At 39.3% G+C, this 16,559-nt stretch overlaps 1 protein-coding gene across 7 annotated transcripts in view; it reads right to left on the reverse strand.

Moving 5' to 3' along the window:
* Nucleotides 1-16,559, reverse strand: part of NDST2 (N-deacetylase and N-sulfotransferase 2) — a 142,141-nt gene that overhangs the window by 104,705 nt on the left and 20,877 nt on the right. For all 7 annotated transcript variants that reach the window (XM_065670630.1, XM_065670632.1, XM_065670628.1 and 4 more), the window contains exon 2: nucleotides 4,184-4,263. The gene's annotated coding sequence lies outside the window, so the exon portion shown is untranslated. The remainder of the gene's footprint in view (nucleotides 1-4,183; nucleotides 4,264-16,559) is intronic.

Here is a 16,559-nt window from a genome sequence, read left to right on the forward strand (position 1 = left end):
ACAGCTGTATTGGAGCCCAGCAGGCTCTCCAAAGGAGTCACAGCACACTAGCAGAACTACAGTTAAAATCAACATGTAAACCCACATTACCCCCATTCTACATAATATACCCCAGCTATTTCAAATATATCCTTTCATATTAACATAAGGAACAAAAAATACCTGTTTGGCAAAAATGAACAAGTAGCAAAAAAAGACAGAATAAAGTGTAATTTATTGCTCTGTAAATACATTAATTCTACGAATGAATTGCTTTGTTGACATTTGTGCCCTTTTCCTTTGGCATAAACAAAGCAGCTAAGAAGAGCTGAAAACAGAACCCCTAAACCAAAATGAAGTTGGCTATCCACGTAGGGAAAGAATATGATGACAATCACGTGACATACATTCATTACATTTTTAAAGCAGCTCTGGAAACTGGTGGTGCTCAGCAATAAGCATAGCGTAAGAAGTTAGAACAAAATGAAACACCTGAAAGCATGACTGTTGGCAAGGAGCTATTCCCAGGAAGGACTTCTCAGCAACTTTTCAGACCCAACACACATTCAAAGCTTCTACTTTGTGGAATCTCTCCTGCTCTTCTTAGTTCATGGGAAACTTCATCTCTGCCAGACAGTTTAAGAGAAGCTGAACTGTAAATTCCATTAACTTGAACTCCGAGACAGCAACTCGGCTACTGTGAGTCACTGACAGCTGGGAACAATCCTGCCAGCCTGGGAGAGACACCAAATTCAATTCAGCGCAATATCCACCCCCGTATGCTCTAGTCCACAAAAGCTAGCGCATCTGAAAAGAATCACAAGGATACTACTGCTTACTGGAGAGGGAGATGTCAGTCTGCTTGACAAAAATCCCTCAGCAGGGCCTGTGTCAGGCAGTTGCTGATAATAGAGCCCTAACTGCACAGGGCTCCTCAGCAGAAAAGGACTTCACATTCAAATCCAGTGTTTCTAACACAGAGATCCGAAAATCTGACCTGCGCCCAAATTTCTGGTTTGAGTTAGGATCTGAAAAGGGGGCTTAAAAGGTTTTCCTGCAGTAAACTTACGTACTTAACAATCACCTCCACACCACCAGTTCTCTGGGTATGAAACATGCAGGGTAGCATTCAGTATGTTACTGCAAGGACTTGAAAGATCCCTCTAACACATTCAACAAAGAGGATGTTCAAGCCTTCCTCCATCATGAATCGGAACACAAACTGATAGATCACAGATGAGCAATCAACTTCTTTTTTTCCTTAAAATTACATTGGTAAATCAAACAATCTTCCAAATGAAGAAACATTTGGAATATTTGGAATCAGACCAAGCTGTCTGATTAACAAATCTGACTTGTGCATTATGTAATGCTTTTGTTAGCTGCATGAAGTTACTGCAAGTCTACAGCTCAGCCAGTTACATGGATATGACAGAAGGCACACAGTAACTTATTTAGAAATGTGAGATAAATGACAAGAGAAAAGAAGCAAAAATGCAGATCCCTAAAACTCCATCTTTTATAAAAGTATCGCATTTGGAAATAAACTTAAGGGAGTTTGAGGAATTTGGGGTTGGGTTTTTGTTTTCTTTTTGTTTCTCTTTAAGGAATCCATGCTTTCTAGAGGACAACTGGAAAAACACAAATATCCTCAGTTTCTGCCCTAACATTTTTCAACATGAAAGTTTTGCTTGTGTTTAGGGCCTGGTCTACAACAGCAAGTTTCAGAGAAAAGGAAACAAAATTCTATTCCCAACTCCCTTGTACCACTGAGTCTCACATGATTTAGCTGCTAACAGTAAAAGCCCAAAGACGCTTAGCCTCAAGAGTACCATGGTAATTGCTGAGCTAAACTTTATTGTAAATGATTATTCTCTACAACCCCCCAGGTACAGAGAGTTATTCTTTATTATTACTTAATACAATTACCACCTCATAATAGTAACTTCTTCCAGATCCTTACATCTATCTGCCATCTCCTGCTATTAAGCTTCCTCCTTGCTTGCCTGCAAATCCTTCTGTGTATTGTATTCCCCGCAACTGCTCTTCACCACCTCCTGACAGAAGAAACATGCCAAACCTAACTGAAAACCCCAATTCATACTGTTGTTCCAAATGCCAGTCAGGGACACATTTTTGACACATAGACTAGTTTTCGAGCTGAATGCAGCAGACTACTTATTTTAGCGTCCTTCTATTAGGAGATTATAAGTGTCCTTAGTCAGAAACATTTTTCTGACTCACAGATATCATAGGGCAAGAGAATAATGGAACAAGATCTTGCTCTACCAGGCATATATATCTATACACAAAACCAGGAAAAGAAGCTTGCATTGCTTTTCATGATTTCAAAATTACAGCCCAAAATTTAGTAGACATCTCTGAAATGACCAAAGGCCAAAAATAACCCCAAAACCAACCAAACCCTAAAACAAATAAAAAACAAGAAATAAAAAAGTGTAACACCTTTTGGACATTAAACTCCGTCAAACATTCCTATAACGTTGGAAACATGATTGTGATACACATTAATATGGACTTCCAACATCAACAGACAAATCTTCTGAGACAAGATGAAAAGGCTTCACATCAGACCAATAGCAAAGCGTGCTGTGAAAACACTCTGAGTTTTAAAACAAGTGGATAAAAAAAAAAAAAATGGAAAAAAAATTAAATCAAATCAAATCCAAATTGCAATTATAGAATGGGAGCTTTTCCTACCTCTTTGCTTTTAACAAATGCCTGTATCTTTCCTAAGAAGTGTTTAACAGCTTCTTTAAAGACAAGGCAATACTTAAATCATTATTCTTTTGTAGTTAAGAAAAAAATTATTAAATATAGTAATCACATTTCTCTCAATATAGGAAAAATGAAGCAAACAATAATAATAACTGACAAAAATTTAAATCTCAGTGTGTCAAGTTTCATCAAGAATAAAAGTCCAGCTTTCTAATGGAATATATAATACTTGCTTTTAATCTCAAACATCCCAAGACAGTTTTCTTCATACAGCCAAGATATTTACTTTACATATCTTCTTGTATAAAAAACCTTTTTAGGCTACTAGTTGGAAGTTTCTGGAATGTTTTACCCATGACCCTGTACGGTTCCTAAGATACTAAGCTAATGACTATGCAGCACAGTTTTAAACAAAGAGGTAGATAACATCAGTATTTTTACAGAACACAGAATATGTGTAAAGAAAATAGTCTGCAGAAGACCCATACACACATAACATCAGACAGCTTAAAGTTTTATGGCTGTTCCTGAAGAACAATCTTCAAACGTTATGGATAACATCCCCGTTTGTGATGGTTAATGCAGTCTTATGGAAAATGGACCAATATAGACTTTACACTATCACACACTTACTTTCATCTACCCTTCCTTACAGTACTAATACTCTCCTATAGACAAGTTTTGTTTGTGTGCAGATAGAGCACAAACATTATTTCTCAACCATAAGGTACCCTTTAAACTCTTCTAAAGTTTGCAAAAGTTCCCTTTGGTGCTAATCCTCTGCTGCTTTACTCTATTCACTGCCAACTGGAAACACTTGTAAAATGACACACCCCCACACACTGCACCTTTGCATGCCTGCCACGCTCAGCATTTCACTGACTGAAAGGAAAGGTTTTGAGAAATTCCTGCTAAGTACTCGCAGCAGAGCAATACCATTAAGCTTATCTCCTATCTCATAAACAGCCTTCTCGATTTGATAAAAGCCTGTTTTCTTTTTCTTTCAGTTAATGCTTACATACCTCAGTAACTTTCAGAAGACAGTTGATGTGACAGACACTAGATTTGATGAAGAATACACACAACTATGTGAGTAATTGGTAGTCAAGCACTCCTCTCAGCCACTTCTTCCCATGCTGGTCATAGGGTAGAAATCGTATTTTTATTACTGTTTATTTTCAGCGTCTCAGAGATTTCTCTAGCTCTAAATTCAGACCTGTTCAAGAAATGAAACATGCCTGCCTTTCAACTTCTCTGCTCTGCAGTGCTGCAGAATGCACTATTTACACTAAACCAGAATTTAACAGTGCTTTGACAGCTAACGCTCACGATTTTATGAGCTAGTAGATTAGATTTTCTCCACTGCAAACCTAGATACAGTTTAAGGTGACAGGTTTGGCAAGTCTAAATTTATCAGTTCCTCTGAACATAAATCTGCATCAGAGGATGGAAGTTAAGTACTCACCTTTTCAACAGCACCTTTGTTCGGAAGCCAGCACACAGAGCGAAAGCCAACAATGCCGGGCTCACAAGCACACCCTCCACCTGGGGGAAAAGCAAAATACAACCAAAGAGTAACATGGGTCTGGATCAGAGATACACAGGAAAGGAAGACCAAAGTGTATATACACATATGAAGATCATTGTACAGGGGTTGAGCAACCAACCACTTTGTTCTAAACACGAATTATTCAACAAGATTGTGCACACACTATTGTGCCTCCTTAAAAACACAGCAACTGAAAGGGAAAGACAATATTTCTTAATCTTTGAAACCGATCCGCAACTATATAAAAAGAAAAGCAGGAAAGGGAAGAATCTGCTAAGAACCTCCTGTTTCGTTTTAAGAAAACTGACAGCTCACCAGTCAGAGCGTTGCAACTCCAGTGACTTCGTAAGCATCATGGCACCGAGAGCTTGGCTTTAAATTTCACATGAACACCTTTGCTCATAATGAAAAAGTTAAAACACACCCTCAAAAGTCCTCAGTGCCGGAGCTCTGACAGCAGCTTCAATCCTTACACAGACTGCACGCAGAGACAATGTACAGAAATGCAACGCAGCATCATAAAAGCACTGCCTTAGTGCTGTTTGAAAACTAAGGTTTAGGTCTTCTGCTTTACAAAGGAAAACCCCCAAACTGGTACATTTCCAAATTCTTTAAATAAATAATCACCTCAAAATTAATCCCATGGCTGCCTTCCAGCCAACAGGAGTCAGCCAGCAAATACCAAGCATAGCCGTGTCCTTCCACTCACAAGACAGCAACTCGTGCCACAGCTCCTATAAGGCAACTCCTTGTTGTCTTCCTTTGCTCCACCACAGCCCAGCAGGCACCTGACATCTATCCAGACAAGAAGCCACTAAGAGTAGTGGCGAACGTGAACACCTTTTACTACTTACCCTACCACAAGAGTCAAACAGAGCACCTTAGAGCAGCTCTCCATACTCGCACATGCAGTCAAACTGACTTTCTGGCTAAAATTTACATGCACCTTGTTTCGTGAAGGAAAAATTATCTGCTGCCTTCCCCTACACTAAAAGGGTTTTTGCTCCTGTTCTTACCATCCCATCAATTGCAGGTTGGCTGCACATACACAAACAGTTTGGGAGCTCCTTCACCATTATTCACCTCAACACAAACTGGAACAAGACCAGACCTCTATACCTGGTATTAGTTTGCTCCCATTTATTTGCAGCTACAGCTTTTAGGCAGAATATAGCAAGAAAATGTTCTTGAAAGTCATTCCCAAAGCTCATTCACCTTTCTTCTCCTCTTATATCTTTTTACATTGCTTGCCCAGCTGTTCCTTCTTAAAACATTTATCTGAAGATAGACAGCATCTAAGACTGGTATGCAACAATGTAATTTGAATTGGTAGGAAGCATTAGGGAGGTAAAATTAAAAGAGTTTAGAGAGGCTGCCAAATTGCCCTAATACCCCATAAGCAAATGAAATAGGTAAAAGAGACTTACTAAATTATTCAATGTACTTTCATCAGAAAGCTGACTCTTTGATGCTAGATTATTTCCTGAATCTTTCTACCAATCTTACGTATTTTTTTCATATATAATTTGTTATCCCAACCTTTCATTTGGGCAGAATATTCCATACTTTAATATATCTGATAATCTCACTCCCTTGTTTTATAGTTATGGCTCTTCTCACCTTCCTAATTAATTAGTTTCTATCTTTCATGTACATGCCTTTCAAATATTTGTAGGCTCTTATGTCTCTCAGCTACACTTCTAGTTATCACATAGCCAAGGTAGGCATGTTTGCTCGTTGGTCCCTTGGTCTATACTCCATCTGCCATTCAACCCTCAACTCTTTTTAGCTGGTTTACATCTGTCTGGAAACAAGATGTTTGGGCCTGCACACTTGGCAAGTTAACTCTCACAGCTGTTCAAGAAGGAACTTCTCCTTAATTTGTATAACCCAAAGCCATGTTACTTCGGGTTTCGTTGCTGTGATGCATCTGCAAACTGATTTATCTGCTGTGCTGCTACTCACCCCAAAGGCTTCTGGTGCTTGGAAAAACAGTAGTGCTTTTCCAGTTTCACTCTTCCCCTGGCGCACACACAGAGACACATTTCAGGTCAAACTGGTTTTGACTGCATTCTCCCCACAAATGGGAAATACCTGATTTTGATACTCTCTTATTATTTCTAGTATCTCTATGTTCTTCTCTGTTACGTCTTCATACATTTGATTCACTTCCAACATTCAGCATATCTTAGACGTTTTAAAAAACAAACCAAAACAAAAAACAACAGCCTGTAACAAAGGTGTCAAAAACATACATTTCCTAATAAGAAACGATGTCTCCACATGGCTAAACACGTTCAGCACTACTGCATCTACTTTTCTGTGACTTTGTTGAGAATTTCCTACTCTCACCCTCCTACATTACCCTAATGCAAAAGGAAAAGACTGAAGCAGATAATGCAATATACTTTAAGCCAGGTATCATACACAGGTAAATCAACAGCACTGTCAAAAGGTGGCAGGTATCTCCCTTCCTCATACATTAGCCAGCTGCACACTGCCTTTGTGCTGTTAACACTGCCCTGTGCTGGCATATGCTGTGGTGAGCCACATATTTTTCAATTTCAGATCTAGTGCACTGTGCATCTGCACAAACACTTGCAAAGGCACTATGCACCGGATTATGCAGGGACAAGAGAAGAGTGGGACTGTGGGAGAACTCGTGTCACTGAAAAATGCCTGCGCAGTACTGGTCCTTTATTCCATTTGTAAGCACCACCTCAACATACCAAAGTAAACCCAAAATCCTGTCAACTAGGAAGTCTGCAAAAACTCAAAGACTTCTCAGGAACAGAGGGAAGGAGAATCCTTCTGAGCATGTGAACACTGATGGTTTCTGCATAGTTGAGGGGACAAGATGAATTGAACACAAGTTAGATCTGTTAAGGAGCTGCATTCTTTCAAGGATTAGAAAAAACCCGATGGAGTAAAGGCATACAAGAACACATTGTTTAATGGAACTTTCTCAAAAGATTTGGTCAAGTCTTTCACAAAGGGCTACTCAAGTCACTCTGCAGGCAAGAAGAACAAAGTACTGTCCCAAGCAGGAAGCTGGCAAAAAAGAAACAAAACGAGAATCACTGATCAGTTTTGAGCATGGAAGAAGGGTATCTGAAGAACTCTCAAAGATTAGCAGCTATTTTCTTTCAGGCTGTTACTAAATAGTTGCAAAAGAAAGCAAAAATTTTTTTCAGCTGAAATTTTATTTCAACTGAACACAACTTCTAGTGACAGAGGTTGAATACACATAATAATGTGGATTACATTAGGAAGTTCTAACAGAGAGAGCTGCCGGGCAGTTTGGGGCCACAGCAACAAAGAAAATGAGAAAGACAAGAACAGAAAGAGAGAGGGAGGTCTTTATTATGAGCTATAAATTACCTGTAGTTACTCTGTAAGAATTTATGTTGTGTGTCAGCCAAAACAGTCATTTGATCAGCATGGTAAAAAAGTAAACAAGACATTTAGAAAAGATAATATTGACATTATATATATTAGCATTCTTTAGTGTATACTTTCTTAACACACTTCTTCGTCACCTTTAATGTGTTTAAGTCCACCTTGACTGAAAATGTATTTAGCAGAACAAAAAATCCTCAAGAAAATGCAATTAAAACTATCAGAGCAAAGAAAGTGATGCTTACAGCTGAAGGCAAGCTATACAGAAACAATCCTGCTACACTTGAAATCACAAACAACAGGCTGGGAAGGAAATTCTTTCAGGTGGAATCAGTGATATCTAAAACACTGCCAACACATTTGCCTGTTATCCCTAATAACTAACATCTGCCAGGACAAAGCATCCAGAAGGTGCCTAGGCAATCCAGTCTACTGCTTAACTGTTTGCCCTGCTGGAAAGCTTTTTGACTCTGCAACCCGAGTCTTACCCTGGTGAACTGAGCCGTACTCCTGGTCTTACCTGGTGAACACAGAGAAGAAATTGTTCTTTTTCTCTCTGCAGCACACTTTAAATTGTTAAAATTATTTTAACTTCTCGAGCCTTACCTTCTCCTGAGCTACTTGCAGCTGGTCCTTGCAGTATGGTGTACAAAAACAGCCACAACAGTCCATCGTTCCAGTACACAGTAGAGAGAAAGATTACGTGTCTCAGATGACAGGCTCCTTCATATATATTATTTGCACTATTGACTCATGTACAAGGCATGATCCACTACAATACCTGCTCCTTTCCCCCAAGCCTATTACTAAGCTAGCCTTTGCTGTTCATTATTTGTGCAGCTGACAGATCTTGCTCAGCTTGGAGAAGAGAAGGCTCATAGCAGCCTTCAAGTATCTGAAGAGGGGCTACAGGTACGCTGGGGAGGGACTCTTCATTAGGGACTGTAGTGACAGGACAAGGGGTAACGGGTTCAAACTTGAACAGGGGAAGTTTAGATTGGATATAAGGAAGAAGTTCTTTACTGTGAGGGTGGTGAGGCACTGGAATGGGTTGCCCAGGGAAGCTGTGAATGCTCCATCCCTGGTGGTGTTCAAGGCCAGGTTGGACAGAGCCTTAGGGTGGCATGGTTTAGTGTGAAGTGTCCCTGCCCATGGCAGGGGGGTTGGAACTAGATGACCTTAAGGTCCTTTCCAACCCTAACTATTCTGTGATTCTATGAAACAAGATGTTTACCTTAAGCAACAACAAAACACACAGTAAAATTAAAAGTCAAGTTATTTAAAGTGGAAATGAGGAATTAAGGGAGAAGAAGCCACTCGCACTATCATTACCGTGATAATGATAATCCATTATCAGAGCAGTATTTTAGTAAAATCCAACAATAAATGTGAAACCAGACAAAAATAGAAACACCTTTAGTTTCTACAAACACAAAAGAGAGAGGCATTTATACAGTTCGGTTGGTTGGGTTTTTTTAACCTCCTTGCTTTTGAGTGAGATGTTTGTGCTTAAGTCTCTTGAATGTTTCTGAGACTGTCACTCATAATTATATAATTGTCCATTATGGAGATGTCATCACTTCTTCCAAAACAACGGATCATCAGGTACTAATGGAAACAGAACACTGTGTTACACACACCATATCTCTGGATGGATATGGCATTCTCATTTTTTTATTTCTCATAAGCACATTTTATGATGCAAAGTAAGCCAAAAAGAACTGGGATTTATAATAAAAATAATAACGATATCAAAGAAATAAAGTATGAGATGATGGACAGAAATTTTTCCTTTATGTATTTGTGCATGGACGAATGAGTTCTGAAAGCTCATTCTAAAGATCTAAAAACGTCAGAGATCTAAAAAGGCCAGATCTAAAAACGTCACCTACGGTTAAAACCAGGAAGCCGTATTTTGTGACCAAAGGGTTGAGAAAGTATCATAATATTTGTTCCAACTAAATTCTCACTCTTATTTACATTACTGCATACACCAAAAAGCTTCAGCCAAGGTTAAGATAGCTATATACTATCCAAACACACACACGCACACACAACTGTGTCTGTATATGTAATCAGGTATCTGTATATATAATCAGATTTCTGTATGCCTAACAGAAGACAGTCCCTGTCCCACATACTTCTCAAAAGAAACCAAGATAGCACAAAAGTATTAGAAATATTATCCTTATCTGACTAAAACAGAACTGAGGCAGCAATGAAGTAACTACCAAAGTTCACATGAAAAGCAGGGCAAGGGACCTAGGTCAAATTTTCTAATCCCAGTTACAGCGCATTAACCACAAAACAATCCTCCTGCATTCCTTTCCCTAATCACCAAATAAGTGCAGGCATCTTGCCTCGGTGTTAACACTCATTCACATTAATACGGACAGCTAAACAACATGCAGCAATTCTCAAAGAGAAAGCAAGAAATACTTTCATTCTTTACAATCCTGAATTTAGGAAGCCAGTATCACTGTTTTCATTCCTCCTCCTTCTCTGCCAGTTCATACCAAAGGCCTACGCAGGCAGGGCTTAAGTGAACTATTTATTTCGCAACTGAGGCAAACTAAGAACTCAGTCACTGCAGTCTACCTCTAGCAGTTGGTTGTTAGGTCACGAGAACTGAAAAGCTGTTTCGGTTACTTCACCCTTAAAACAAAAGTATTATGGAGTGCTACTACAACAGCTGGAAAGAGAAAAACACACCTGAAGCTAAAGAACAGTGCTTCTACATGCGACAAAGCTCTAAGAAAGAGGATTAACTGAAGAAACATTAGCAAGCCTGTCACATATTTTCAACCACACTTGAAAAATGTATGCGAAAAGAGGTAAGAACGGCATCAGAAGTGAGTATACATTTTCACAAAGAAAATCGGAAATGCTGCAGGAAATGATGGAAAAGAGAACAGCTGAACCAGAAACTAGGTTAGAAGGGACGTTTCCCCAGAGCCCTAACAAATCCATTACAAGACCATAGGGAGATGTTAAAAAACAAGGGGCTTTTGTAGCAATGTTTAACACTCCTTTATGCGACACAGCGCATATATTTACCAAGAAGAGCAATGCAGCACACCGAAACTAAAAATACAACTGCATACTGAAAGCAGTTAAGATGACAAGACAACATTTGAGCAAAGACACACAAAAGCTAACAGATAACGGAAGGGTACAAATGATGTTAGAAAAACTGATACGGGTTTATTTCAAAGAACAGGGAAGAAGCCACAGAGGGAGCTGGCAAAAAATATCACTGTCAGTTTAGTGAAAAGCGTAACACAGCATTACAGCAAAGCACAATCTGCAACAAGCAAGAATAAAGCCAAGTACCAATGTGCACAGTGGGCACAGAGGAAAAACATCCAACTGCGTACTTTTATGACCTATTTTGTTCATTTTATATTAATGATAGCTTTCTAATCACTTTATGTTTGTATCCAGGCAACAGGACCAACCGTGCATGTAAGAGATCAGGATGCTATTAATATATCTTTAAGCTAGGGCAGATGACAATTTTTTCTGGAGGAAGTGAAGAATTCCAGGCCTTGTTCTCCCGCAACCAGCTGGAAAAAAGCCCTCAAACCATCCCACTCACCCTCCAGATTATATGCTGTGCTGTAATACAGCAGCAGACTACTCCCATCACACATATTATCATATGATAAGCACTAATTCTACCTCTATCAGGTGATACAATTCCTTCCAGTCAGAGAATAGGAAAGTATCAGTAAAAGTTAGCAGGAAATGGGTAACTGGGACAGTTCATAAACTCCTCCACTTGCTTTCCAGCTCATCTGCAAAGTCATTAGAAAAGGAGGTGTATCAAAGGCCAGATTAACTTTGCTGCTGCTCCGGATCCAATCTGCCATCCTACCTTCTCACCTTTGAGTGAGATGCAACAGTTCTTTCTCACACACAGCTTTCAATCTAGCACACTGGAATGATTTAGAGAAGAAAACAGAGTCCTCCCAGTAAGGATAAGGTAATGTATGCAAATGGTGAAACAGCAATGGGATTTTCTGCCTCATGTCAAAGAGTAGCACACCAACCTCAGCTAGATACAGAATCCAACCGTTCCATCCAAGAGAAATGCCTGTACGCTATTAATATCACAACATGAAGCTCAGCTGTATAAATAAAACCTCTCATTTCAACTAAGTCTTCATCATCTCTCTGGCATCCACCACCTTCTCCTCCTCACAACAAAGCTCTCAGGAGGGCCTTCAGTGTAGACTTTTCATAGCAAGCCTGTTGCTCAAGCATGTCGAACAGGAATGCAAGCCCGGTTTTATCATCTCCTCTTGGCAAGGTAATATTTATGAACAGTTAAGTTGAAATTAAAAAGAAAAATAAAAGTCAAACAAGTTCTGAAGGAAATGCTCAACTATTTGCAAGTCAGCATGGTTTAAAAGGGAAGCGTATTGTCTGGAAGTCAAGGGGACCTGCATGATCTTTCAAGAGACTCACTGACGTGCGGGATGATCTCAAGCACATCACTTGATCTTTCCCACATTAAAAAAAAAAAATATAAGATCTCTTTATACGACCTTCCTAGGTACCTCACTTTGAGAGTTAAGAAAGAAACAGACTGTAAATCCTCCCATTATTATTATTGCTGTTACTATGGCGGCTGGAACTGTCGTCAGCAAACAGGCAGGACATAATTTAATTTTCTTCAAATATTTATTATACAACTACATAGCCATCTGTTTAACACTCACTGCATTTAGTTTCTGTCTTAAAAAAACCACAGGGAAAGAAATACCAGCTTCTGCCTCTCACTTCCACATATCCTTTCCAGCCACATATGCAGTAATACATGGCCAATATCCTTTCAACTGCAGCACAAAAGAAATTGCAGCAGAGCAGACAAAATTTCAGCTTGGATGAAAACAATTGCAACCACAAATTTATTTTCCAATACACTAAAACCAGAATCCCTAGTTTTAGCAGTATTCAATGAAATTTAATTTTAGCATTGAGGACAAAGGACAGGATATGAAGGAAAATGGTGGAACAAGAGAAGATAGTAGTAAAGCACTGTGCACAATGACGATATGCTAAAAGAGGACAGATATAAGAGTATTACATATATACAGAAAAGGTAACTTTTCAGTAGCATTACTTTATCTAAAGTACACTATAAAATAAACCACCATTCTTAAGTAACAGTGGTTACACAAAAGCACCTTTGGCATCTAAATATATTCTATTCAAACACTTTGTGAAGAGGCTTCTCTTCTTTCCATTTACACTGTATTCTTCCATCAGCCAGGATGCAAAATTCTTTATCTGTCTCATCACATCACTGGGACTTTGAGAGAATACAAGAAGGTAGCAAAAAAATCTAAACTAATTAACACACACTGAGTGAATTTGCTAATGAGGAAAACAAAAAACCAGAAGGCACTGGCTAAAATATACACGTCCTTTTATTTGTCCCTATCCCCTCTACTATTCCACTCATGAGATCAGGAACCACTTCCAGCGCACCTCAGCTCCTGGCAGCAGCATCCCTTACCACACTAGTACCGGTCTACAAATGCAATTCCCATATAGAGAGATCAGCCCTAACTGGGAATACACCCTGATTTTATAGAGCTATTTATAAACTGTGATATCACATCAAGTTAGTCATGCCACTCTCAGAGGCCAGCATCTGACACTATGATAAAAAAGAGCATGGTGCTCAGGCCAAAGAAACTCCAGTGCACAGGTGAAAATGCATAAGCCAGGTGCATCAATGCAAAAAGATTCCCAAAGTTATGATGCTTGGATTGCTTTAAACAGTTTCTTTTCAGCTCTTCTGTTGCTGGCAAGTCTTACTCTGTTTTCACACAATCAAAAGATAGTATGTTCTAACTGTGATACACTGATACAATCAATTTATTGGCATCTAATGGTTGAACGAATGGCAAACAATAACTCCCTAATATAGTGCCAGTATTTTGTCTATCAATCACACGTTTGCGGATGTGTCTTTTTGCCCATGAACTACAGATAACAAATATGTGGAGCAAATGAATTTTTTAAAAATGGGACTAACAGAACCAATAAGGATCTAAATATTACCTTTCTGCACAAAAAAAAAAACAACCGACCCAAAACAAGAAACCTAATCATTTAGGAGAGGTAGTGACTGCTTTGAAAATAATCTTGTGTCTGTGAGACACCAGTTCAATTTCCCTCACTCTAGCTTGTGGCATTGCACACTTACTCAGACTCAATCTGTCCAGAAAAGGGGCAGGTACCCCTGCCAAGGCCTGGCTATGTCCTGATGCCTTCAAGTGAGCATCAGTGCTACAAACAACAAACTAAATGGGGCTGTTCTGTACCATCGTGGCCCAGCACTTCAGGTGTGGCAGAGTAGGACTGGGCAATAAACAACTTTATGTGCAAATGACAAAACATCATCAGCAGCCTGCCAGAGCACCTCTGAATCCACCCGTATCCAAACCGTATCAGCAGCACAGAAACAGAGCTGCCCACTTACAAGTCACACTCCTGTGGAACAAGGGTTGAGCACGGGCACTGGCAGAGGCCTCTAACCTCTCTTCAGTTTCCCAACAAGGACAAAGGTTTAGACAAACAACAGCGGACAGGCTTTAGTCCAAAATGAGATAACGCTGGAATTTAAATCAAACATGGTCTGGGAACAGGTTAACGATGTGCTACGGTCTGCCAGATCCATCCAAATAACAACTAGGTCTACTCCCTGTTAGAGGTTTTGAAGATACCTCAAGAAATAAATCTACATTATTCCTCAATCCTGTCAAAAGTCTATGTCTATTTTAAGTAGCCTGCCTGCATTGCAGAATACACTCCTACCTAATATTTTATCACCACTATAATAATCTGAATAGAACACCTTGTTTTTAGTGGGATATTCATAATTGTTTTGTGGTCTGGTGAGAACCATAGTTATTTAAAACATTCAAAAATTACACAGGACACAAAAACATTATTCCAAATTTGGCCTAAAACTCATTCACATTAGTAACCTCTGTGCTGTCTAGTTCTAGGTATTTCAAAGGCCAGCAGAAGAAAGCCTTGAAGATAAATCTGCAACCTAATCATCAGGAAAGGTAGTCCTCATTATCCTTTCCACTTAGGGATATTTAAGCTGAAGGAAGCTCTCTATCCCTTAAAAAAAGCCTTAAAAAAGTTTGGTTTGATTTGTAGGTTTTGTCTATATAACAATTACTACTCTCCTAACACATAAATACCAGATTGCTTTTGACCCCACAAAGTTTAACCCTTAGTGATGTACTGCAGCAATGAGTTCCACAGACCAATCTGTGCACAAAATGAAAGATTTTTCCTTTGGCCAGAACTGCATTTGTTACATTCCGGCATTACCAACAGTCTCCCTTTCTGATGACAGCAAGCTACCTACTCCTAAACTACTACTTGAAACAAGAAATCATCAATATCTCCTTTAGAGAGAAATTATTTCATCAATAGAACATACTCTGCAATCTGCTGCAATCAGTATGAAAGCCACCAACAATACATATGCTGTACCTTCTGCACCTGGGCTTAAGAGCAGAGCTCAGAGCACCCCCCTCACAGCTCAACACCCAGGACTAGGAACAAGAGGACCAAAATCTTATCATGAAATTATCAACAATAACCATCATCATGAAGAATGATGGTAAATACACTTTTTAAAGGGCTTCTGAGTTTCCTGAGCACATGTCAGCACAACTGTAGCATTCAGGAAAGACACAGTCCTTGATGGTGGGAACAAGCGTAGCAGCTTACAAATGCTGGAGTACTGTTCCTCTGAACTTGCCATCAGACAGAATTCCTACCTGGAGGATGTGAAGTCTGCAGCAGACAGAGCCTTCAAGATGCTGTTTCACAGAATTATGAAAATAGCATATACAGAAAAGAGCCAAACAAAACCTAAAAGTTACTGAAAGAGGTTACTTAGCTGAGAGAAAACAAAAACACTGAACAACCAACTCGGAGACTCCAATACAGTAATATTTCCTCTTCATCCACCCTAAATTGTTAGAGCAGGCCGAGTAAGGTATTTCCACGTATTTTTCACTGCCATGAAGTGGATCTTCTATCCTTATCTGCCCAGAACTGCTGACAGAAGCTGGAACCAGACCAGTGTGCTGACTAGGTTTCCCTCCATCACCTAAAAACTTTGACAGGAAGTATGTGACCCCCTCCCCAGTTAAGAAGCCTCACATAGCCAGTAATATATCTCTTGCAATTACAGGTAGCCTTGAAACAGATTAAATAGCTTGCTATCCATCTTCAGAGTACTCTTATTTGATTTCAGTTTTTCTTGTATTGACAACTAGCAAAGATGGACAGATACCTGAATGCTGTTAAGAGATCTGGTATTACCTCACTGATGTTGGCCATCAGGGCTTTACTGGGTCAAATAATCTCTCCATTTATTAGAAATGATGATTCAACTATTTTAAAAATATTAAATTAAAGGATATCTCTGGTAGGCCTAACGATGAGATCACCACTAATTCTGAAATGACAGAAGCTTATGGAATGGATTCAAACCATTTGATGCTGGCAATGCCAAGTACCAATGACATTGTGTTCTTAGGACATATGAAAAAAGGTCTTTTGGCACCTTAGAGAGGTGTTATGACAGTGCTTAATCTATGATTCTATTCTAGTCTATGATTCTATGATTTGGATGAGCCAGACACATCCAAACTGGTCATAGACCAAAACGCCAGTGAAACAGCATTTTTCTTGAGTTTTGTCATGTTTACCTAATGCTAAGGAGTTAAATATGATGGATATTTGCTGAATTCCTCTTTGTCGACACAAATATAAGTGAAAATGGTCCCCTCTCTGACGCAGCAAAGATAACACTGCAGCTACTGCTACCCTGTCCAGAGCACACACG

The sequence above is a fragment of the Lathamus discolor genome, chromosome 3, assembly GCF_037157495.1.
Source record: "Lathamus discolor isolate bLatDis1 chromosome 3, bLatDis1.hap1, whole genome shotgun sequence".
NCBI lineage: Eukaryota > Metazoa > Chordata > Aves > Psittaciformes > Psittacidae > Lathamus > Lathamus discolor.